The sequence below is a fragment of the Bombina bombina genome, chromosome 8 (genome assembly GCF_027579735.1).
Source record: "Bombina bombina isolate aBomBom1 chromosome 8, aBomBom1.pri, whole genome shotgun sequence".
In the NCBI taxonomy this organism is placed as follows: Eukaryota; Metazoa; Chordata; class Amphibia; order Anura; family Bombinatoridae; genus Bombina; species Bombina bombina.
In genome coordinates, this window is record NC_069506.1 from 295640675 (window position 1) to 295665853 (window position 25179).

Below are 25179 nucleotides of genomic sequence, written 5' to 3' on the forward strand. Positions count from 1 at the left end.
TAGCTATACGCTGTATGTGTGTAAATAACTATACGCTGTATGTGTGTGTAAATAGCTATACGCTGTATGTGTGTGTAAATAGCTATAGGCTGTATGTGTGTGTAAATAGCTATACGCTCTATGTGTGTGTAAATAGCTATACGCTGTATGTGTGTGTAAATAGCTATAGGCTGTATGTGTGTGTAAATAGCTATACGCTGTATGTGTGTGTAAATAGCTATACGCTGTATGTGTGTGTAAATAGCTATACGCTGTATGTGTGTGTAAATAGCTATAGGCTGTATGTGTGTGTAAATAGCTATAGGCTGTATGTGTGTGTAAATAGCTATAGGCTGTATGTGTGTAAATAGCTATACGCTGTATGTGTGTAAATAGCTATACGCTGTATGTGCGTGACGCTTCCGTGCGCTATAATGTGAACGTGTCATACTCATCAACTCACAATTCTCTAAGGTTTCTGTAAATAAAGTGTTTTGCAACTTCTATGTTCTGTTGCAAAAAGAAACCTAGAGTTTGGGAGCTTGTACCTGAAACTGATTACTAATTCTTAAAGAAAGAAAGAAAGACAAAGATTTAAACAGGAGAATCAAGTTTGACCAGTTTTATTTTTATTTGAAGAAAAAAACGAATGTAATTAAGTTGTGTTTGTTTGCTTGTCGCTGGACACGAGTGCCAACTTCTTCGTAGCAACAGCTTGAGTGAGGTACATAGGGAGCTGAATGGTCTTTTTGTAAGGGAAGAAGAAGGGTTGGTCTCTACATACTTCATACAGTCTTACATTTATTCATTAATGGTTTGCTTGTATTATTAATTACTTCATACAATGAAATGTGTTTCTCTCTTCTTCATGAGATATTATGTAGGTCTTCTTCACCCATGTGCTTGTAGCTCCTTGCCACTTCTCAAACATCTGTACAAACCCTCACTTCTTCCATGTTCTTGGTACCTGTACAATATGGTACCTGATCTGCTTCTTTTATTGTGACATAAGAGAAGATTATAGTGTCCTGCTTCGCCCTCTCTTTTTACCCTGTGATGTTGGGGTGGCCATGCAGGATTTAATAAGCGAGGGCACTTCATAGACCTTAGTCTTGATGCGTTCTTCCTGGCAAGGGAGAATAACTGTTGGTTTTTCTGCTCCCCTGTCTTCTCTCTGGGTACATTTCATTACTGAGCTTTGAAAGTGATTGCACTAGTAGCCTGATAACAGAACCCTTGATGACAGCATCTGACTTATTGTTGAATGTGAACCGTTGTTACTAATTGTGTCACCAGAAGAGATTTTGTTTGGCCTCTAATTCTACTCTTCAGATTCTAGAACATAACCAGATAGTATAGACACACGATTATACATCAAGTCTCAGAAAGTTCAGATTCTCTGCTCATCTGTTTTTTACTTCAGTGGACGATTGTTCATCACTCTAATTCTTTTGCAGGTTTTGTACCATCCCTGATGAGAACCAAAAGAGGCCGCAACGATCGTCTGGGGTAGTCATTTTCCTTGTTCAGAGGAGGATTTCCTGGTATTATGGGGCTGCCCTGACCTTGTTAGGCGGGTTCAGACTGATATACTTCAAGAGAGTTCTCCTCTGTAAAAAGCAGAAATGGACTAAATGAGGCTGCTCCCAGGTGGTAATCGGACCATAGAACAAGCCACTGAGCTGGTGTTTGTTCCTGGGAGAACTTCTCTTTCTATTTGTATGTGAAGTACTCAGGTATGTTCACAGCTAGTAGAATCAGGTCTGTTCACAGCTAGTAGAGGTTATGGTTTTGCTCTGGGATTCTCCTTTGCTTCTCTTTCTGTTTGTATGTGAGGTTGTTTTACTTAGGCTCACAGCTAGTAGAATCAGGTCTGTTCATGGCTAGTAGAGGTTATGGTTTTGCTCTGGGATCCTACTTTGCTGATTGATTTGTCACAGCTGCTTTTGAGTTGATCTTGTTCGTTTCTGTGATATAATTTTTTCTTAAGATACTTTTTCCTAGAGATTGCTGTGTGTTATTCTTTTACTTAGAATGAAGATAATTCTGTTTTCTTTAAGTAAAAAACAAAATGGCTAGTTAGCCACTCTAGAGAGCTTTAGAGAATTGGATCCATCGTGCTAAAAAAGGTGCCCCATAAGGGCCTATCATGCTCCGAAAGGAGCTTGATGCCCCGTGTTTCTGGCAAGTCTTCAGACTCACCAGGAACAACAGTTATGAAGCAGTGGTCACAAAGACCGCTGCTCCATAACCTGTCTGCCTGCTCTGAGCAGGTGGACAGACATCACCGGAAATCAACCCGATCGAGTACAATCAGGTTGATTGACACCCCCCTGCTGGCGGACGATTGGCCGTGAGTCTGCAGGGGGCGGCGTTGCACCAGCAGCTTTTGTGAGCTGCTGGTGCAATGCTGAATACGGAGAGCGTATTGCTCTCTGTATTCAGCGAGGTCTGGCGGACCTGATCCGCACTGTCGGATCAGGTCCGCCAGACTTTGATAACTATAGGCCATAGTATCAATCATAGAGAAAGTGTCAGCAGTTGCACCATAGGATAAACTCACAGTTAACTCAAATCAAATCTCCTGACATGTATTGAATAATAAGTAAAAATGTTCCAGTGCGCATAAATTCATTATCTTGCTTGTCTTTCCTGTTATTTACCTCTGAAACATTTTCTTTTCTACTCCCCGGGAGGCATCAGCTTCTCACCCTGCCTGTTACGCGCTACCCAGTGATTGGTTTGATCAATTAATAAACTTTTTTAAATTTAGACCGAGTGAATGGAGCATTTGTGGTGTATTCTAGGGCTGTGCTGAAATGTAACAAACTGCAAACTTTGCTAATAAAATTATTTTATGTACAGATCTTATGTAATGCAGAGTTAAATCCCTCATATAAAGTGAGTTGGGTAAAGATATAAATGCAGAGAGTAGGCACATTGTACAGGGTGGGCTGATTTCTTTATACACATGATGATATATGTTCAATATATAATGTAACTTGTAGCTGGAGGTGATGAATACTGGTCTTGCCCAGAAGGTACGTAGCAGTTATAGCAAGTTCTGCTGCAGGCAAACACTCGCCTCGGCACCTGCATACTTTATAAACACAAGTGACAGCTCAGTGCTCAGACAGGTGTATAACTAGTATTGTCCTGATTCCTCTCTACATACAGCTACTAAATATTCATCCTTTTAAGTATCACATAACGTCTGCTGCATGAGTAGGGTGAACATATTACACAGATTTATAAACAGATACATATGTTTGGCCACTTTAGTGAATAAATTGTTTCAGTACATTTAAGGCTAGATTATTACAAGGGGCGCACTATTGTTAGCATGGGACGCAATAAGCAATATCACGACTGCACTAACTTATGCACATATTACAATATGAAAGTAAACTCAACTGATTAGCGCACCTGAAGACTAGCGTAAAGTGTAAGGGTTAAAAACATTTGCACCAAGGACAACATAAATACATTTAAGTAAAGTATTAAACTCATATATATATATATACATTATGATAAAAATATTAATAAAACTTTTTTGGCTAGATTATGAGTGGAGCTCAAAATTGTGCTTTCGCGAGCACGATATTTGCGCTCCACTCGTAATACCAGCGCACACAAATGAAGAGCATGCTTCCATAGACTGCAATAGGAGCCTCGTTCTCATGCCGATAGTCGTGGCAGAGAGCCTAGCACAGCGAAGGGGGTAAGTCACGCAGCGATGGACAGCAAAGTTTAATTATTTTATTTATTATATTTATAGTAATATCTGTGTCCCCATAGACCGCTATGTAAAGGCACTTTTTAGTGTCACTTTCTCTAACACCCCACATCCACACACTTTAACCCCTTAAAACTGCTTTGCGCAGTTATATTTAAAAAAAATAAAAATGCTCATCATTTTTATTAATAAAAAGGAATAAAACTCTTTATTTTGGGGACAATTAGGGGACATTTTTAAAATCAACCAGATGTCTAATGGCTGGTTATTTAATGTGAGCCCGTAAACGGGCAAATTTGTGCTCCACTTGTAATCTAGCCCTTTATAAAGGTTAAAAAAGAATATGGTATATGACAAGGTATTTGGCTGGAAAGGGTTATAATGTATGTGTTTGTGTGGGTGTATATATATATATATATATATATATATATATATATGAATATGTGTGTGGGTGTATATATATATATATATATATATATATGAATATGTGTGTGTGGGTATATATATATATATATATATATATATATATATACATCTATACACATATATATATATATATATATATATATATATATATATATACATGTGTGTGTGTGTGTATATATGTATATATATATATATAAACACACTTTCGAGCCCTTTCCACTTAAATACATTTAAACATGAAAAATCATTATTATTACATTTTAATATTTGTAATATGTTCGACTGTTTTTACTGTAAATATTTTACATTCCAATGTCCTTCATTTAGATGTTCTTTGTATTTCTAAATATATATTTCTATATATATATATATCTGTATATACCTATACCTGTATTTATTCATATAGATATATAGTTATAAATATATTTCTCCAACATAGGTGTGTCCGGTCCACGGCGTATTCCTTACTTGTGGGATATTCTCTTCCCCAACAGGAAATGGCAAAGAGCCCAGCAAAGCTGGTCACGTGATCCCTCCTAGGCTCCGCCTTCCCCAGTCATTCTCTTTGCCGTTGTACAGGCAACATCTCCACGGAGATGGCTTAGAGTTTTTTGGTGTTTAAATGTAGTTTTTATTCTTCAATCAAGAGTTTGTTATTTTAAAATAGTGCTGGTATGTACTATTTACTCTGAAACAGGAAAGAGATGAAGATTTCTGTTTGTAAGAGGAAAATGATTTTAGCAACCGTTACTAAAATCGATGGCTGTTTCCACACAGGACTGTTGAGAGGAATTAACTTCAGTTGGGGGAAACAGTGAGCAGACTTTTGCTGCTTGAGGTATGACACATTTCTCCAACATAGGTGTGTCCGGTCCACGGCGTCATCCTTACTTGTGGGATATTCTCTTCCCCAACAGGAAATGGCAAAGAGCCCAGCAAAGCTGGTCACATGATCCCTCCTAGGCTCCGCCTACCCCAGTCATTCTCTTTGCCGTTGTACAGGCAACATCTCCACGGAGATGGCTTAGAGTTTTTTAGTGTTTAACATATTTAGCCTTGAGGAATCATTTTATCTGGGTATTTTGATATAATAATATCGGCAGGCACTGTATTAGGCACCTTATTCTTTAGGGGCTTTCCCAAAGCATAAGCAGAGCCTCATTTTCGCGCCGGTGTTGCGCACTTGTTTTTGAGAGGCATGGCATGCAGTCGCATGTGAGAGGAGCTCTGATACTTAGAAAAGACTTTCTGAAGGCGTCATTTGGTATCGTATTCCCCTTTGGGCTTGGTTGGGTCTCAGCAAAGCAGATACCAGGGACTGTAAAGGGGTTAAAGTTCAAAACGGCTCCGGTTCCGTTATTTTAAGGGTTAAAGCTTCCAAATTTGGTGTGCAATACTTTTAAGGCTTTAAGACACTGTGGTGAAAATTTGGTGAATTTTGAACAATTCCTTCATGTTTTTTCGCAATTGCAGTAATAAAGTGTGTTCAGTTTAAAATTTAAAGTGACAGTAACGGTTTTATTTTAAAACGTTTTTTGTACTTGTTATCAAGTTTATGCCTGTTTAACATGTCTGAACTTCCAGATAGACTGTGTTCTGAATGTGGGGAAGCCAGAATTCCTATTCATTTAAATAAATGTGATTTATGTGATAATGACAATGATGCCCAAGATGATTCCTCAAGTGAGGGGAGTAAGCATGGTACTGCATCATTCCCTCCTTCGTCTACACGAGTCTTGCCCACTCAGGAGGCCCCTAGTACATCTAGCGCGCCAATACTCCTTACTATGCAACAATTAACGGCTGTAATGGATAATTCTGTCAAAAACATTTTAGCCAAAATGAACACTTATCAGCGTAAGCGCGGCTGCTCTGTTTTAGATACTGAAGAGCATGACGACGCTGATAATAATATTTCCGAAGGGCCCCTAACCCAGTCTGATGGGGCCAGGGAGGTTTTGTCTGAGGGAGAAATTACTGATTCAGGGAACATTTCTCAACAGGCTGAACATGATGTGATTGCATTTAAATTTAAGTTGGAACATCTCCGCATTCTGCTTAAGGAGGTATTATCCACTTTGGATGATTGTGACAAGTTGGTCATCCCAGAGAAACTATGTAAAATGGACAAGTTCCTAGAGGTGCCGGGGCTCCCAGAAGCTTTTCCTATACCCAAGCGGGTGGCGGACATTGTTAACAAGGAATGGGAAAGGCCCGGTATTCCTTTCGTCCCTCCCCCCATATTTAAAAAATTGTTTCCTATGGTCGACCCCAGAAAGGACTTATGGCAGACAGTCCCCAAGGTCGAGGGAGCGGTTTCCACTTTAAACAAACGCACCACTATACCCATAGAGGATAGTTGTGTTTTCAAAGATCCTATGGATAAAAAATTAGAAGGTTTGCTTAAAAAGATGTTTGTTCAGCAAGGTTACCTTCTACAACCAATTTCATGCATTGTCCCTGTCGCTACAGCCGCATGTTTCTGGTTCGATGATCTGATAAAGGCGGTCGATAGTGAGTCTCCTCCTTTTGAGGAGATTATGGACAGAATCAATGCTCTCAAATTGGCTAATTCTTTCACCCTAGACGCCACTTTGCAATTGGCTAGGTTAGCGGCTAAGAATTCTGGGTTTGCTATTGTGGCGCGCAGAGCGCTTTGGTTGAAATCTTGGTCGGCTGATGCGTCTTCCAAGAACAAGCTACTTAACATTCCTTTCAAGGGGAAAACGCTGTTTGGCCCTGACTTGAAAGAGATTATCTCTGATATCACTGGGGGTAAGGGCCACGCCCTTCCTCAGGATCGGCCTTTCAAGGCAAAAAATAAACCTAATTTTCGTCCCTTTCGTAGAAACGGACCAGCCCAAGGTGCTACGTCCTCTAAGCAAGAGGGTAATACTTCTCAAGCCAAGCCAGCTTGGAGACCAATGCAAGGCTGGAACAAGGGAAAGCAGGCCAAGAAACCTGCCACTGCTACCAAGACAGCATGAAATGTTGGCCCCCGATCCGGGACCGGATCTGGTGGGGGGCAGACTCTCTCTCTTCGCTCAGGCTTGGGCAAGAGATGTTCTGGATCCTTGGGCGCTAGAAATAGTCTCCCAAGGTTATCTTCTGGAATTCAAGGGACTTCCCCCAAGGGGGAGGTTCCACAGGTCTCAGTTGTCTTCAGACCACATAAAAAGACAGGCATTCTTACATTGTGTAGAAGACCTGTTAAAAATGGGAGTGATTCATCCTGTTCCATTAAGAGAACAAGGGATGGGGTTCTACTCCAATCTGTTCATAGTTCCCAAAAAAGAGGGAACGTTCAGACCAATCTTAGATCTCAAGATCTTAAACAAGTTTCTCAAGGTTCCATCGTTCAAGATGGAAACCATTCGAACTATTCTTCCTTCCATCCAGGAAGGTCAATTCATGACCACGGTGGATTTAAAGGATGCGTATCTACATATTCCTATCCACAAGGAACATCATCGGTTCCTAAGGTTCGCATTCCTGGACAAACATTACCAGTTCGTGGCGCTTCCTTTCTGATTAGCCACTGCTCCAAGGATTTTCACAAAAGTACTAGGGTCCCTTCTAGCTGTGCTAAGACCAAGGGGCATTGCTGTAGTACCTTACTTGGACGACATTCTGATTCAAGCGTCGTCCCTTCCTCAAGCAAAGGGCTCACACGGACATTGTCCTGGCCTTTCTCAGATCTCACGGATGGAAAGTGAACGTGGAAAAGAGTTCTCTATCCCCGTCAACAAGGGTTCCCTTCTTGGGAACAATAATAGACTCCTTAGAAATGAGGATTTTTCTGACAGAGGCCAGAAAAACAAAACTTCTAGACTCTTGTCGGATACTTCATTCCGTTCCTCTTCCTTCCATAGCTCAGTGCATGGAAGTGATCGGGTTGATGGTAGCGGCAATGGACATAGTTCCTTTTGCGCGCATTCATCTAAGACCATTACAACTGTGCATGCTCAGTCAGTGGAATGGGGACTATACAGACTTGTCTCCGAAGATACAAGTAAATCAGAGGACCAGAGACTCACTCCATTGGTGGCTGTCCCTGGACAACCTGTCACAAGGGATGACATTCCGCAGACCAGAGTGGGTCATTGTCACGACCGACGCCAGTCTGATGGGCTGGGGCGCGGTCTGGGGAGCCCTGAAAGCTCAGGGTCTTTGGTCTCGGGAAGAATCTCTTCTACCGATAAATATTCTGGAACTGAGAGCGATATTCAATGCTCTCAAGGCTTGGCCTCAGCTAGCGAGGGCCAAGTTCATACGGTTTCAATCAGACAACATGACAACTGTTGCGTACATCAACCATCAGGGGGGAACAAGGAGTTCCCTAGCGATGGAAGAAGTGACCAAAATCATTCTATGGGCGGAGTCTCACTCCTGCCACCTGTCTGCTATCCACATCCCAGGAGTGGAAAATTGGGAAGCGGATTTTCTGAGTCGTCAGACAGTGCATCCGGGGGAGTGGGAACTCCATCCGGAAATCTTTGCCCAAGTCACTCAGCTGTGGGGCATTCCAGACATGGATCTGATGGCCTCTCGTCAGAACTTCAAAGTTCCTTGCTACGGGTCCAGATCCAGGGATCCCAAGGCGGCTCTAGTGGATGCACTAGTAGCACCTTGGACCTTCAAACTAGCTTATGTGTTCCCGCCGTTTCCTCTCATCCCCAGGCTGGTAGCCAGGATCAATCAGGAGAGGGCGTCGGTGATCTTGATAGCTCCTGCGTGGCCACGCAGGACTTGGTATGCAGATCTGGTGAATATGTCATCGGCTCCACCTTGGAAGCTACCTTTGAGACGAGACCTGCTTGTTCAGGGTCCGTTCGAACATCCGAATCTGGTTTCACTCCAGCTGACTGCTTGGAGATTGAACGCTTGATTTTATCGAAACGAGGGTTCTCAGATTCTGTTATCGATACTCTTGTTCAGGCCAGAAAGCCTGTAACTAGAAAGATTTACCACAAAATTTGGAAAAAATATATCTGTTGGTGTGAATCTAAAGGATTCCCTTGGGACAAGGTTAAGATTCCTAGGATTCTATCCTTCCTTCAAGAAGGATTGGAAAAGGGATTATCTGCAAGTTCCCTGAAGGGACAGATTTCTGCCTTGTCGGTGTTACTTCACAAAAAACTGGCTGCTGTGCCAGATGTTCAAGCCTTTGTTCAGGCTCTGGTTAGAATCAAGCCTGTTTACAAACCTTTGACTCCTCCTTGGAGTCTCAATTTAGTTCTTTCAGTTCTTCAGGGGGTTCCGTTTGAACCCTTGCATTCCGTTGATATTAAGTTATTATCTTGGAAAGTTTTGTTTTTAGTTGCAATTTCTTCTGCCAGAAGAGTTTCAGAATTATCTGCTCTGCAGTGTTCTCCTCCTTATCTGGTGTTCCATGCAGATAAGGTGGTTTTACGTACTAAACCTGGTTTTCTTCCAAAAGTTGTTTCTAACAAAAACATTAACCAGGAGATTATCGTACCTTCTCTGTGTCCGAAACCAGTTTCAAAGAAGGAACGTTTGTTGCACAATTTGGATGTTGTTCGCGCTCTAAAATTCTATTTGGATGCTACAAAGGATTTTAGACAAACATCTTCCTTGTTTGTTGTTTATTCCGGTAAAAGGAGAGGTCAAAAAGCAACTTCTACCTCTCTCTCTTTTTGGATTAAAAGCATCATCAGATTGGCTTACGAGACTGCCGGACGGCAGCCTCCCGAAAGAATCACAGCTCATTCCACTAGGGCTGTGGCTTCCACTTGGGCCTTCAAGAACGAGGCTTCTGTTGATCAGATATGTAGGGCAGCGACTTGGTCTTCACTGCACACTTTTACCAAATTTTACAAGTTTGATACTTTTGCTTCTTCTGAGGCTATTTTTGGGAGAAAGGTTTTGCAAGCCGTGGTGCCTTCCATTTAGGTGACCTGATTTGCTCCCTCCCTTCATCCGTGTCCTAAAGCTTTGGTATTGGTTCCCACAAGTAAGGATGACGCCGTGGACCGGACACACCTATGTTGGAGAAAACAGAATTTATGTTTACCTGATAAATTACTTTCTCCAACGGTGTGTCCGGTCCACGGCCCGCCCTGGTTTTTTTTTAATCAGGTCTGATAATTTATTTTCTTTAACTACAGTCACCACGGTACCATATGGTTTCTCCTATGCTAATATTCCTCCTTAACGTCGGTCGAATGACTGGGGTAGGCGGAGCCTAGGAGGGATCATGTGACCAGCTTTGCTGGGCTCTTTGCCATTTCCTGTTGGGGAAGAGAATATCCCACAAGTAAGGATGACGCCGTGGACCGGACACACCGTTGGAGAAAGTAATTTATCAGGTAAACATAAATTCTGTTTTCTAACAAGACTCGGTAATGCTGGAAGCTGTCATTTTCCCTATGGGAACCGGTAAGCCATTTTCTTAGTTTAAGTAAAAGAATAAAGGGCTTCATTAGGGCTTAAAAAACTGGTAGACATTTTTCTGGGCTAAAACGATTACTTTACTAAGTATATTTGGCAGATTATTACTTTTAATAGTTGTTAAATCTTGGGGATTGTTTTAATAAAAACGGCAGGCACTGTATTGGACACCTTTTTCACTGGGGGCCTTTTCTAGTCATAGACAGAGCCTCATTTTCGCGCCTCTAATGCGCAGTTGTTTTTGGAAAGCATGGCATGCAGATGCATGTGTGAGGAGCTAAGAACCACTGAAAAAGCTTATAGAAGGCATCATTTGGTATCGTATTCCCCTCTGGGCTTGGTTGGGTCTCAGCAAAGCAGATACCTGGGACTGTATAGGGGTTAAATGTAAAAACGGCTCCGGTTCCGTTATTTTAAGGGTTAAAGCTTTCAAATTTGGTGTGCAATACTTTTAAGGCTTTAAGTTACTGTGGTGAAATTTTGGTGAAATTTGAACAATTCCTTCATACTTTTTCACATATTCAGTAATAAAGTGTGTTCAGTTTGAAATTTAAAGGGACAGTAACGGTTTTATTGTAAAACGTTTTTTGTGCTTTGTTGACAAGTTTAAGCCTGTTTAACATGTCTGAACCATCAGATAACGATGTTCTATATGTATGAAAGCCAATGTGTCTCTCCATTTAAATATATGTGATATATTTGTGTCATAATGTCCAAACAAAGTAGGGATAATAATGCCATAGATATGATATTGCCCAAGATGATTCCTCTAATGAGGGGAGTAAGCATGGTACTGCATTATCCCCTTCTGTGTCTACACCAGTTTTGCCCACACAAGAGGCCCCTAGTACATCTAGTGCGCCAATACTTATTACCATACAACAATTAATGGCTGTAATGGATAATTCTATTGCATGCATTTTTTCCAAAATGCCTACTTATCAGAGAAAGCGTGATTGCTCTGTTTTAAACACTGAAGAGCAAGAGGACGCTGATGATATCTGTTCTGACATACCCTCACACCTATCTGAAGGGGCCAGGAGGGAGGTTTTGTCTGAGGGAGAAATTTCAGATTCAGGGAAAATTTCTCAACAAGCAGAACCTGATATTGTAACTTTTAAATTTAAATTTCAACATCTCCACGCACTACTTAAGGAGGTATTATCTACTCTGGATGATTGTGACAATTTGGTCATTCCAGAGAAATTAGGTAAGATGGACAAGTTCCTAGAGGTTCCGGTGCCCCCCGATGTTTTTCCTATACCCAAGCGGGTGGCGGACATAGTAAATAAGGAGTGGGAAAGGCCCGGCATACCTTTTGTCCTCCCCCTATATTTAAGAAATTAGTTCCTATAGTCGACCCCAGAAAGGACTTATAGCATACAGTCCCCAAGGTCGAGGGGGCGGTTTCTACTCTAAACAAACGCACTTCTATTCCTATAGAAGATAGTTGTGCTTTCAAGATCCTATGGATTAAAGGTTAGAGGGTTTGCTTAAAAAGATGTTTGTTCAGCAAGGTTACCTTCTACAACCAATTTCATGCATTGTTCCTGTCACTACAGCTGCGTGTTTCTAGTTCGAAGAACTAGAAAAGTCGCTCAATAAAGAATCTTCGTACGAGGAGGTTTTGGACAGAGTTCAAGCTCTTAAATTGGCTAACTCTTTTTTATTTTAGATGCCGCTTTGCAATTAGCTAGATTAGCGGCGAATAATTCAGGGTTTGCTATCGTGGCGCGCAGAGCGCTTTTGCTTAACATCCCTTTCAAGGGTAAAACACTGTTTGGCCCTGACTTGAAAGAGATTATTTCAGACATCACTGGGGGAAAGGGCCACGCCCTTCCTCTGGATAGGTCTTTTAAGGCTAAAAAGAAGCCAAATTTTCGTCCCTTTCGCAGAAACGGACCAGCCTCAAATTCTACACCCTCTAAGCAAGAGGGTAATACTTCTCAAACCAAGCCAGCCTGGAGGCCGATGCAAGGCTGGAACAAGGGTAAGCAGGCCAAGTCACCTGCCACTGCTACCAAAACAGCATGAAGTGTTGGCCCCCGATCTGGGAAGGATCTGGTGGGGGGCAGACTTTCTCTCTTTGCTCAGGCTGGGGCAAGAGATGTTCAGGATCCTTGGGCGCTAGAAATAGTTTCTCAAGGTTATCTCCTGGAATTCAGGGAACTACCCCCAAGGGGAAGGTTCCACGGGTCTCAATTATCTTCGAACAGGCATTCTTACACTGTGTAGAAGACCTGTTAAGCATGGGAGTGATTCATCCTGTTCCATTAGGAGAACAAGGGATGGGTTTTTACTCCAACCTGTTCATAATTCCCAAAAAAGAGGGAACATTCAGACCTATTTTAGATCACAAGTTTCTAAGGGTTTCATCATTCAAAATGGAAACCATTCGAACGATCCTTCCTACCATCCAGGAAGGTCAATTCATGACCACGGTGGACTTAAAGGATGCGTACTTACGTATTCCTATCCACAAGGAACATTTTCGGTTCCTAAGGTTCGTCTTTCTGGACAAGCATTACCTGTGGCACTTCCATTCGGATTAGCCACTGCTCCAAGGATTTTCACAAGGGTACTAGGGTCCCTTCTAGCGGTGCTAAGACCAAGGGGCATTGCAGTAGTACCTTACGTGGACGACATTCTGATTCAAGTGTCGTCTCTGTCAAAAGCAAGGGCTCATACGGACATTGTCCTAGCCTTTCTCAGATCTCACAGGTGGAAAGTGAACATAGAAAAAAGTTCTCTGTCCCCGTCAACAAGAGTTCCCTTCTTGGGAACAATAATAGTTTCCTTAGAAATGAAGGTTTTTCTGACAGAGGCCAGAAAATCAAAACTTCTAAGCTCTTGTCAGGTACTTCATTCTGTTCTTCTTCCTTCCATAGCGCAGTCCATGGAAGTAATAGGTTTGATGGTTGCGGCAATGGACATAGTTCCTTTTGCACGAATTCATCTAAGACCATTGCACCTGTGCATGCTCAGACAGTGGAATGGGGATTATACAGACTTGTCTCCGACGATACAAGTAGATCAAATAACCAGAGATTCACTCCGTTGGTGGCTGACCCTGGACAACCTGTCACAGGGAATGAGCTTCCGCAGACCAGAATAGGTCATTGTCACGACCGACGCCAGTCTGGTGGGCTGGGGCGCGGTCTGGGAACCCCTGAAAACTCAGGGTCTATGGTTTCGGGAAGACTCTCTTCTCCCGATAAACATAATGGAACTGAGAGCGATATTCAATGCTCTCAAGGCTTGGCCTCGACTAGCAAAGGCCAAATTCATATATCAACCATCAGGGGGTAACAAGGAGTTCCCTGGCGATGGAGGAGCATCCGGGGGAGTGGGAACTCCATCTGGAAATCTTTGCCCAAATAACTCAATTATGGGGCATTCCAGACATGGTTCTGATGGCCTCTCGTCAGAACTTCATGGTCCCTTGTTACGGGTCCAAATCCAGGGATCCCAAGGCGACTCTATTGGATACAATAGTAGCACCTTGGATCTTCAACCTAGCTTATGTATTCCCACCGTTTCCTCTCATTCCCAGGCTGGTAGCCAGGATCAATCTGGAGAGGGCTTCGGTGACCTTGATAGTTCCTGTGTGGCCACGCAGGACTTGATATGCAGACCTGGTGAATGTGTCATCGGCTCCACCATGGAAGCTACCTTTGAGACAGGACCTTCTTATTCAGGGTCCATTCGAACATCCGAATCTGGTTTTCCTCCAACTGACTGCTTGGAGTTTGAACGCTTGATTTTATCAAAGCGTGGGTTTTCAGATTCTGTAATAGATACTCTTATTCAGGCTAGAAAGCCTGTAACTAGAAAAATTTACCATAATATATGGAAAAAATATATCTGTTGGTGTGAATCTAAAGGATTCCCATGGAACAAGATAAAAATTCCTAAGATTCTTTCCTTTCTACAAGAAGGTTTGGAGAAAGGATTTTCTGCGAGTTCTCTGAAGGGACAGATCTCTGCTTTATCTGTTTTACTTCACAAAAGGCTGGCAGCTGTGCCAGACGTTTAAGCGTTTGTTCAGGCTCTGGTTAGAATCAAGCCTGTTTACAGACCTTTGACTCTTCCCTGGAGTCTTAATCTAGTTCTTTCAGTTTTTCAAGGGGTTCCGTTTGAACCCTTACATTCCGTAGATATTAAGTTATTATCTTGGAAAGTTTTGTTTTAGGTTGCAATTTCTTCCGCTAGAAGAGTTTCTGAGTTATCTGCTCTGCAGTGTTCTCCGCCCTATCTGGTCCATGCAGATAAGGTGGTTTTTAGGTACTGAGCCTGGTTTTCTTCCGAAGGTTGTTTCCAACAAAAATATTAACCAGGAGATAGTGGTACCTTCTTTGTGTCCGAATCCAGTTTCATAGAAGGAACGTTTGTTACACAATTTGGACGTTGTCTGTGCTCTAAAATTCTATTTAGATGCTACAAAGGATTTCAGTCAAACATCTTCCTTGTTTGTTGTTTATTCTGGTAAAAGGAGAGGTCAAAAAGCAACTTCTACCTCTCTATCTTTTTGGCTTAAAAGCATCATCAGATTGGCTTATGAGACTGCCGGACGGCAGCCTCCTGAAAGAATCACAGCTCATTCCACTAGGGCCGTGGCTTCCACATGGGCCTTTAAGAACGAGGCTTCTGTTGATCAGATATGTATTACAAATTTGATACTTTTGCTTCTTCTAAGGCTATTTTTTGGGAGAAAGGTTTTGCAAACCGTGGTGCCTTCCATCTAGGTGACCTGATTTGCTCCCTCCCATCATCCGTGTCCTAAAGCTTTGGTATTGGTTCCCACAAGTAAGGATGACGCCGTGGACCGGACACACCTATGTTGGAGAAAACAGAATTTATGTTTACCTGATAAATTACTTTCTCCAACGGTGTGTCCGGTCCACGGCCCGCCCTGGTTTTTTAATCAGGTCTGTTGATTTATTTTCTTTAACTACAGTCACCACGGTATCATATGATTTCTCCTATGCAAATATTCCTCCTTTACGTCGGTCGAATGACTGGGGAAGGCGGAGCCTAGGAGGGATCATGTGACCAGCTTTGCTGGGCTCTTTGCCATTTCCTGTTGGGGAAGAGAATATCCCACAAGTAAGGATGACGCCGTGGACCGGACACACCGTTGGAGAAAGTAATTTATCAGGTAAACATAAATTCTGTTATTTAAAAAAAATCCATAAGATATATACAGTTTAATTACAGCTGAACAAAAAACTTGCACTCTCTGGTCTTTTATAAACTCATTACTGTGAAAAGTAGTGACGTTTCGGAGACCAAATCCCCTTCCTCAGACACAGTGTATACATATTACAAACAATATATAGCAAACATTCAAAGCCCCACCCCCCAATCAGGATAAAAAAAAAAAACGCCAAATGGTAGTCATGGTAACCACCCCATCACAAATACCGTGTACATCATAATAAAGAAAATCAGTCTGAGCTTGATAATGCATAAAAGTGAATTAATCATTTATGACCTATATCTCTAAAGCAGAGCAATATACCCTCAATAGAGGAACAGAAGCATTTAAATAGTAGCGTTTAAATATTGACCATTGGAGTTTTACAACTAATATATAGCATGTCTGACTTAGACCGCAACATAATACCCACATGTCATATGATTTATAATTTATAACAACACAAAGCGATATGGGCACAAATAAATCAAGGCAGGAGATACAATAATTAAACTGTGTAAAGCCGTTGTTGCTTACTTACATAACCGCCACGGCATAGCCCAAATCATGAGCACAATACTTCCTGGAAAGTCACATGGTAGATTGCACCAATCGACGGCTAGCATCTGCGTTGCTATGGCAACGCACCGTATAGTGCTTTAATCAATACAGGAATGGAGGAACCAATCAGCAGGAAGGATCAAGTGGGCGGAATCCACCAACGATGCGTAGTCAAAGCAAGACACGGCTACTGTAGATAATGAAAAACATAGTTTAGAAAACATAGTTTAAAAACTTCATAACAGATACACATGGCCATTACTACTTTCCATTATGCTGAATTAAAGGGGAACACCCATATTGCTATATATATGCATATATGTACAGCCCACTCAGGGGGAAATAGCACACTTAACAGAGTGAAGTACAATATAATGGAGATAGATGCTCGCCACAGTAAATAGTTATATATGCGCAAACTCAAATAGAGCCTATGACAAGAGGATATAGAAAACAAAGTGCTGCGTGAATTTAATTAAGGAGCTAATCTAATGGAGGCAAGTATAGATATACCATTGAAAACCTTAATGTATTATTACCAAAGATGAGGGGTTTATATAAAACACCTTTAAAGGATAAATAGATCGCCCCACAACCAGGGAAAAGGGAAGGAGAGCACTGCGCAAACAATTGGTTAAATGGTCTAGAACTCTCATTAAGTATATATAGCAGATCGTGGACCCTCGTTGTACAAGTAAACCGTCCCATATTTATAAGAAACAATGCCAGTCTATGACTGTATTCAGTCCATTGGGTTGCACAGTGTTCAGGCAGTGAATCCACCTTGCTTCTGTTTGCAGAAGTATCTTGTTCCGATCTTGTTCCCGTGTTTCAGAGGGGGGATATGATCGATCAAGATGAAACGTAGATCGTTCATCATGTGGCCGGCCTCCAATAAGTGCCTCGCCACTGGCTGCTCACTCCTTTTTATTCTTTATGGCAGTCCTAATAGATGATCTGTGGTTGGCAAATTGTATCCGACCATCGTCTAAAGTCTTGCCGACATAGAATCTCCCACAGCTATAGTTCAGCAGATAAACCACGTAAGTGGTGGTGCAGGTGATAAAGTGCCTGATGGAGAATCTCTTATTGGTATGTGGATGTCCAAAAGTGGTGCCTGATACTCATTAAGTATATATAGCAGATCGTGGACCCTCGTTGTACAAGTAAACCGTCCCATATTTATAAGAAACAATGCCAGTCTATGACTGTATTCAGTCCATTGGGTTGCACAGTGTTCAGGCAGTGAATCCACCTTGCTTCTGTTTGCAGAAGTATCTTGTTCCGATCTTGTTCCCGTGTTTCAGAGGGGGGATATGATTGATCAAGATGAAACGTAGATCGTTCATCATGTGGCCGGCCTCCAATAAGTGCCTCGCCACTGGCTGCTCACTCCTTTTTATTCTTTATGGCAGTCCTAATAGATGATCTGTGGTTGGCAAATTGTATCCGACCATCGTCTAAAGTCTTGCCGACATAGAATCTCCCACAGCTACAGTTCAGCAGATAAACCACGTAAGTGGTGGTGCAGGTGATAAAGTGCCTGATGGAGAATCTCTTATTGGTATGTGGATGTCCAAAAGTGGTGCCTGGTACCATTGCACTGCAAGTCGTGCATCCTGCACATCTAAAGCAGCCCTGTTTCTTATTCTGTTGGAGCCAACTAGCTTTTTTGTAGCAATGGGAAGGGCCCGTAATCATGAGGGTGTCCTTTAAATTCTTGTTCCTTTTAAAACCCACTCTGGAATGGCAACATCCCAGAGTGGGTTTTAAAAGGAACAGGATTAACTCACCAAGGGGAGTAAGATTGGACGCTCCCAGATGACGTCAAAGTTACGCGTAACCAATCCCCACTCTCTACCGTGGTCGAGCAAAGCAAGTTCACGCGAGACTTAGGGCAATATTCCAATGGGGAAAGATTCAGCATGACGTTACCATGACTACAACATTTATACATTGACAACCCAAGATATACTAGGGGGTGTGCTAATGCCCATAGACCTCACCCAAATATTCCTGAAGGGGATACAATGCCTCTAATACAATACTAATCAGAATATACATGCATATACATATCCTGACTTAAGACCTTACACAAGTATTTCTAAAGGGGATACAATGCCTCTAATACAATACTAGTCAGAATATACATGCATATACAAATCCTGATGGAAACATCAGGTGACATAAAGATGAATGAGGTACAAACATAAATAAAAATAAAATTATGTATGAAAAGAGAGGTAAAATACATAAAAGGATAAAAATACACTAAAAATGTTACAACAGATTAGCAATAAATCTAAAAAAATAATATTAATAATCTAGACAAATCAATTAAAAGCTGCTAGATCAATATTTTCATTCAGACCTTCAGAGGTTAAAGATCGTAATTTCCAAATCCAAAAAGTTTCTCTTTGTCTCAACCTCATAAATCTATTATATTGGTTGAAAGGGGAAATAAACTCAATGGGTCTGATTTTGAAAATACCCTTTTTACCTTGGTGTTTACATACACTGTGCATAGGTACACTATGTGTGAGGAATTTGTTCTTAACCCCTTAATGACCACAATATACCCTGTATGTCACTGGTCGTTAAGGGTTTTTTCCGGACATAATAGCACAAGTCTAGCAAGAACACGCTATTAATGCCCTCCCTCCAGAAGGCTTTGTGGAATAGAGCAGTCTCAACGCTGGTGGCAAGACCACGGTATAAAACAATCAAGTCCCAAAAAAAGGCCAGCGACATACAGGGTACGTCGCTGGTCCTTAAGGGGTTAATATTCCTCAAATGCTCACCCCATCATGTTCTAAGGGGTCTACTGGTACGGCCACAATACTGAAGCCCACAAGTCAGTCTACCAGGTAAACCACATAACAACTTCCACAATTCATCCTAGATTTGATGGAAAAAGTTCCATTTGTAACATTTGATTTAAATGTAGTACATTTATTTTCCAAAAAAGTACAAGTCCCACATCTGGACTTTCCACATTTGAAAACCCCTTTAAATGTACCAGGAAAGGAGTTGGAGTGATTCTTTCTACATTTGGTCAATTTAGATGAAATTACTTTACTAGGTGTTAGATTATTCTTCAGAGTGGGAGCTCTCTTAAAAACACAAATAGGTCTATCTCCAATTAAATCCTTTAAAATCGGATCCATAGATAAAATCGACCAGTGTTTATTTTATAATAATAATAAATAATTTTATCTATGGATACGATTTTAAAGGATATAATTGGAGATTGACCTATTTGTGTGTATTTATTTTTATTTATGTTTGTTTTTATTTATGTTTGTACCTCATTCATCTTTATGTCACCTGATTTTTCTGTCAGGATTTGTATATACAGGTATATTCTGACTAGTACTGTATTAGAGACATCATATCCTCTTTAGGAATACTTGTGTGAGGTCTAAAGTCAGGATTTGTATGTGCATGTATATTCTGACTAGTACTGTATTAGAGGCATCATATCCCCTTCAGGAATATTCGTGTGAGGTCTATGGGCACTAGCACGCTCCCTAGTATATCTTGGGTTGTCAAGGTATTTAGATGATGTAGTCATTGTAACGTCACGCTGAATCTTTCCCCATTGGAATCTTGCCCTTAGTTTTGTGCGAACTTGCTGTATGGCTCGATCGCGGTAGAGAGTGGTTTCTTGTTACGAGTAACTTTGACGTCATCTGGGAGCGTCCAATCTTGCTACCCTTGGCGAGTTATTGCTGTCTATTCTGTGACTTGTATATGAGTGGCAGCCAGTTTTCAAATAGCCGTTGCAAGATCATTATGATCGCGCACTTTTGAATTGTCACTGAGTACGGACTTTCCCTGGAAGAGGGTATGTGGTTGCTACGTATGATGTGTTTTATTGCTGATCACCTGTAGTGATTTTGTCAATAATGAGTTTTAGAGCATGTGTAGTTATATTGCAGCCTGATCATATTATGTTTATTCTGCTTCAGGAAGCAAGGGAATCTTGCGAAACGCATTCAGCTTATGTTTTTAAGTGTATTTTATGTGTATTACACTTTTTATTAAATTTTCTCAGAGTATATAACTTGTTGAGATTTCCTTGGTTCCTGAGTTCCTGTGTGGTGTTCAGTGTATGCTGTGGGATACTTGGACTACATTACCAGATTTGAGCCTCCAGGGTAACTCTTAATGACCTGGATCACTTCATTTTGCACTTTGTGATAAGTGCCAGAAATCTGTGAGTATCCTTCCTAGGGGTTTATCTCTTATTGGTGGGATCTGATCTCAGAGATAATACGCCATTGTAGCACCTTCTTCTTTACATTTCCCTATCTTCTAGAACTTTATCCATTTGTGAAGAGCTGCCTTATGGTGTGTGGATTTACAGAATTATCATCAGCCTGACTCGTTTGGCGCCTCTGTTTCACCTCATAATCATTGTAATGTAAAATATGCATAACTACCTTCGGCTTTAGTGTTAGAGTTTTTTTTAACAGTGTGCTCCATTGAAGTCTGTGGGGAGACGAAATTAGCTTGATCACGATATCTGAAGTCCTGAAGTTAGCGTGCATCGAATTTCGCTTGCCCGCTAACTTTTTACTTTTAACACACTCGCTAACCTGCACGTGTTAAAACTTTACTTTGAGCACAGTAACGTGCAAGTTAAAAAAAAAATGTTTAAATATTTCACATTCCAGTATTCTGCACTTAGTGGAATATGTTCTAAGTATTTATAAATAGATATTCCTATATATATCTGTATATATCTAAATCTATATATAATTATCTATACTATAGATATAGGTATATATATATATATATATATATAATTGTACAAAAAGAATACCATCAGATATATGTAGAAATATTTATTTAAGAATAAACAGAACATATTCTTCTAGGGTTAGCACACATGTATACATAGATACATATGCCTGAATGCACACACACCTAAATGCAAACACACATACACAAACCTGCATACATACATACTTACACCTGCATACACATACACACACCCGCATGCACACACACACCTGCATGCATACACACACACACACCTGAATGCACACTCACAAACCTGCATACATACATACTTACACCTGCATACACATACACACACCTGCATGCATACACACACACACCTGCATGCATACACACACGCGCATACACCTGAATGCACACTCACAAACCTGCATACATACATACTTACACCTGCATACACATACACACACCTGCATGCACATACACACCTGCATGCATACACACACACACCTGCATGCACACACACATACACACACACCTGCATGCATACACACACACACCTGAATGAACACTTACAAACCTGCATACATACATACTTACACCTGCATACACATACACACACCTGCATGCACATACACACCTGCATGCATACACACACCTGCATACATACATACTTACAACTGCATACACAGACACACATCTGCTACATTTACAGGAGATAAAGGGTCTTATCGTTTAAAGATCTGCTGCTTTATTTTTGCTGAAATGGAAAGATGTGCTTTTTCGGGTCTTCAATTTAGCATTGGAGAGTTTTATAATTTAGTAATTAAAATCTCTGATAGGCTTTAGAAATTGCAGCTAATTGAATTTAATGGGAAGATGATTTTCAATTTTATTTGATTACCGAGACCCCTGGCATTGGTATTTATGGGAAAAAAATGGAGAACGCACTGTGTGGGCTGGGATGGCAGAATTGAATTGGGGGTAATCTGATTTTCTCGTCATGACTTTCACTATAATTTTCCTATAATTTTCCATTAGATATCTAGTTTACAAATACTCACTAAGAAGCCCAGAGAAAGGAGACTGCCAGCTAACCGGATTATAAAGACAGAGCAGTCACTGTGCCAACTGCGCTAATACAAACACACTGCCACGCCTTATACACAGAGCCTGAGCTACACACATGCACACATAGCAGAGACGTATCACATGATTAGTGCACACAGAGCGTAAGATACACACATGCACACATAGCAGAGACGTATCACATGATTTGTACACACAGAGCGTAAGATACACACATGCACACATAGCAGAGACATATTGCATGATTTGTGCACACAGAGCGTAAGATACACACATGCACACATAGCAGAGACATATCACATGATTTGTGCACACAGAGCATAAGATACACACATAGCAGAGACGTATCACATGATTTGTGCACACAGAGCGTAAGATACACACATGCACACATAGCAGAGACGTATCACATGATTAGTGCACACAGCGTAAGATACACACATGCACACATAGCAGAGACGTATCACATGATTAGTGCACACAGAGCGTAAGATACACACATGCACACATAGCAAAGACGTATCACATGATTAGTACACACAGAGCGTAAGATACACACATGCACAGATAGCAGAGACGTATCACATGATTAGTACACACAGAGCGTAAGATACACACATGCACACATAGCAGAGGCGTATCACATGATTTGTACACACAGAGCGTAAGATACACACATGCACACATAGCAGAGACGTATCACATGATTAGTGCACACAGAGCGTGAGCTACACACATGCACACATAGCAGAGACGTATCACATGATTTGTACACACAGAGCGTAAAGTACACACATGCACACATAGCAGAGACGTATCACATGATTTGTGCACAGAGCGTAAGATACACACATGCACACATAGCAGACGTATCACATGATTAGTGCACACAGAGCGTAAGATACACACATGCACACATAACAGAGACATATCACATGATTTGTGCACACAGAGCGTAAGATACACACATGCACACATAGCAGACGTATCACATGATTAGTGCACACAGAGCGTAAGATACACACATGCACATATAGCAGAGACGTATCACATGATTAGTGCACACAGAGCGTAAGATACACACATGCACACATAGCAGAGACGTATCACATGATTTGTGCACACAGAGCGTAAGATACACACATGCACAGATAGCAGAGACATATCACATGATTAGTGCACACAGAGCGTAAGATACACACATGCACACATAGCAGAGACGTATCACATGATTAGTGCACACAGAGCGTAAGATACACACATGCACACATAGCAGAGACGTTTCACATGATTTGTGCACATAGAGCGTAATATACACACATGCACACATAGCAGAGACGTATCACATGATTAGTGCACACAGAGCGTAAGATACACACATGCACACATAGCAGAGACGTTTCACATGATTTGTGCACATAGAGCATAAGATACACAATGCACACATAGCAGAGACGTATCACATGATTTGTGCACATAGAGCGTCAGATACACACATAGCAGAGACGTATCACATGATTTGTGCACACAGAGCTTAAGATACACACATAGCAGAGACGTATCACATGATTTGTGCAGATAGAGCGTAAGATACACACATGCACACATAGCAGAGACGTATCACATGATTTGTGCACACAGAGAGTAAGATACACACATGCACACATAACAGAGACGTATCACATGATTTGTGCACACAGAGCGTAAGATAAACACATGCACACATAGCAGAGACATATCACACGATTAGTGCACACAGAGCGTGAGCTACACACATGCACACATAGCAGAGGCGTATCACATGATTAGCGCACACAGCGTAAGATACACACATGCACACATAACAGAGACATATCACATGATTTGTACACAGAGCGTAAGATACACACATGCACACATAGCAGAGACGTATCACATGATTTGTGCACACAGAGCGTAAAATACACACATGCACACATAGCAGAGACGTATCACATGATTTGTGCACACAGAGCGTAAGATACACACATGCACACATAGAAGAGACGTATCACATGATTTGTGCGCACAGAGCGTAAGATACACACAAAGCAGAGACGTATCACATGATTTGTGCACACAGAGTGTAAGATACACACATGCACACATAGCAGAGACGTATCACATGATTTGTGCACACAGAGCGTAAGATACACACATGCACAGATAGCAGAGACGTATCACATGATTAGTGCACACAGAGCGTAAGATACACACATGCACACATAGCAGAGACGTATCACATGATTTTTGCACCCAGCGCGTAAGATACACACATGCACACATAGCAGAGACGTATCACATGATTTGTACACACAGAGCGTAAGATACACACATGCACACATAGCAGAGACGTATCACATGATTTGTACACACAGAGCGTAAGATACACACATGCACACATAACAGAGACGTATCACATGATTTGTGCACACAGAGCGTAAGATACACACATGCACACATAGCAGAGACGTATCACATGATTTGTGCACACAGAGCGTAAGATACACACATGCACAGATAGCAGAGACGTATCACATGATTTGTGCACACAGAGCGTAAGATACACACATAGCAGAGACGTATCACATGATTTGTGCACACAGAGCGTAAGATACACACATAGCAGAGATAGCACTCTCACATGAAACGTATGTACAGACCATTTCACAAGGTAATTACAGAAAATGTACTTAATTTTACCAACAAAAAAAAGGCAATTGTACCATTTAAAACATTGTTTTTATCAAGTTTCTCTAAAACTGGCATAACTGGAAATGCAGCAGCTAATGAATAAACAAATTAGAAAACATTCAGTTTTGCAATAATTATTTCCTGGTGTTATATTTTTCCTTAAACGGACAGTCTACTTGATTTTTGTATTGTTTAAAAAGATAGATAACATCTTTCCTACCCATTCCCCTGCTTTGCACAACCAACATTGTTATATTAATATACTATATAACCTCTAGGTTTGCCTGTTTCTAAGCCCCTGTACAACAGCCAGACAGTGCTA

The 25179-nt window shown here is 41.3% G+C and overlaps 1 protein-coding gene across 7 annotated transcripts in view; it reads left to right on the forward strand.

Moving 5' to 3' along the window:
- Nucleotides 1-25179, forward strand: part of CASZ1 (castor zinc finger 1) — a 569556-nt gene that overhangs the window by 447287 nt on the left and 97090 nt on the right. The window contains exon 5 of one of the 7 annotated variants that reach the window (XM_053691478.1): nucleotides 1437-1715. The exons of the other annotated variants lie outside the window; for them this stretch is intronic. The gene's annotated coding sequence lies outside the window, so the exon portion shown is untranslated. The remainder of the gene's footprint in view (nucleotides 1-1436; nucleotides 1716-25179) is intronic. 7 annotated transcript variants of the gene reach the window in all.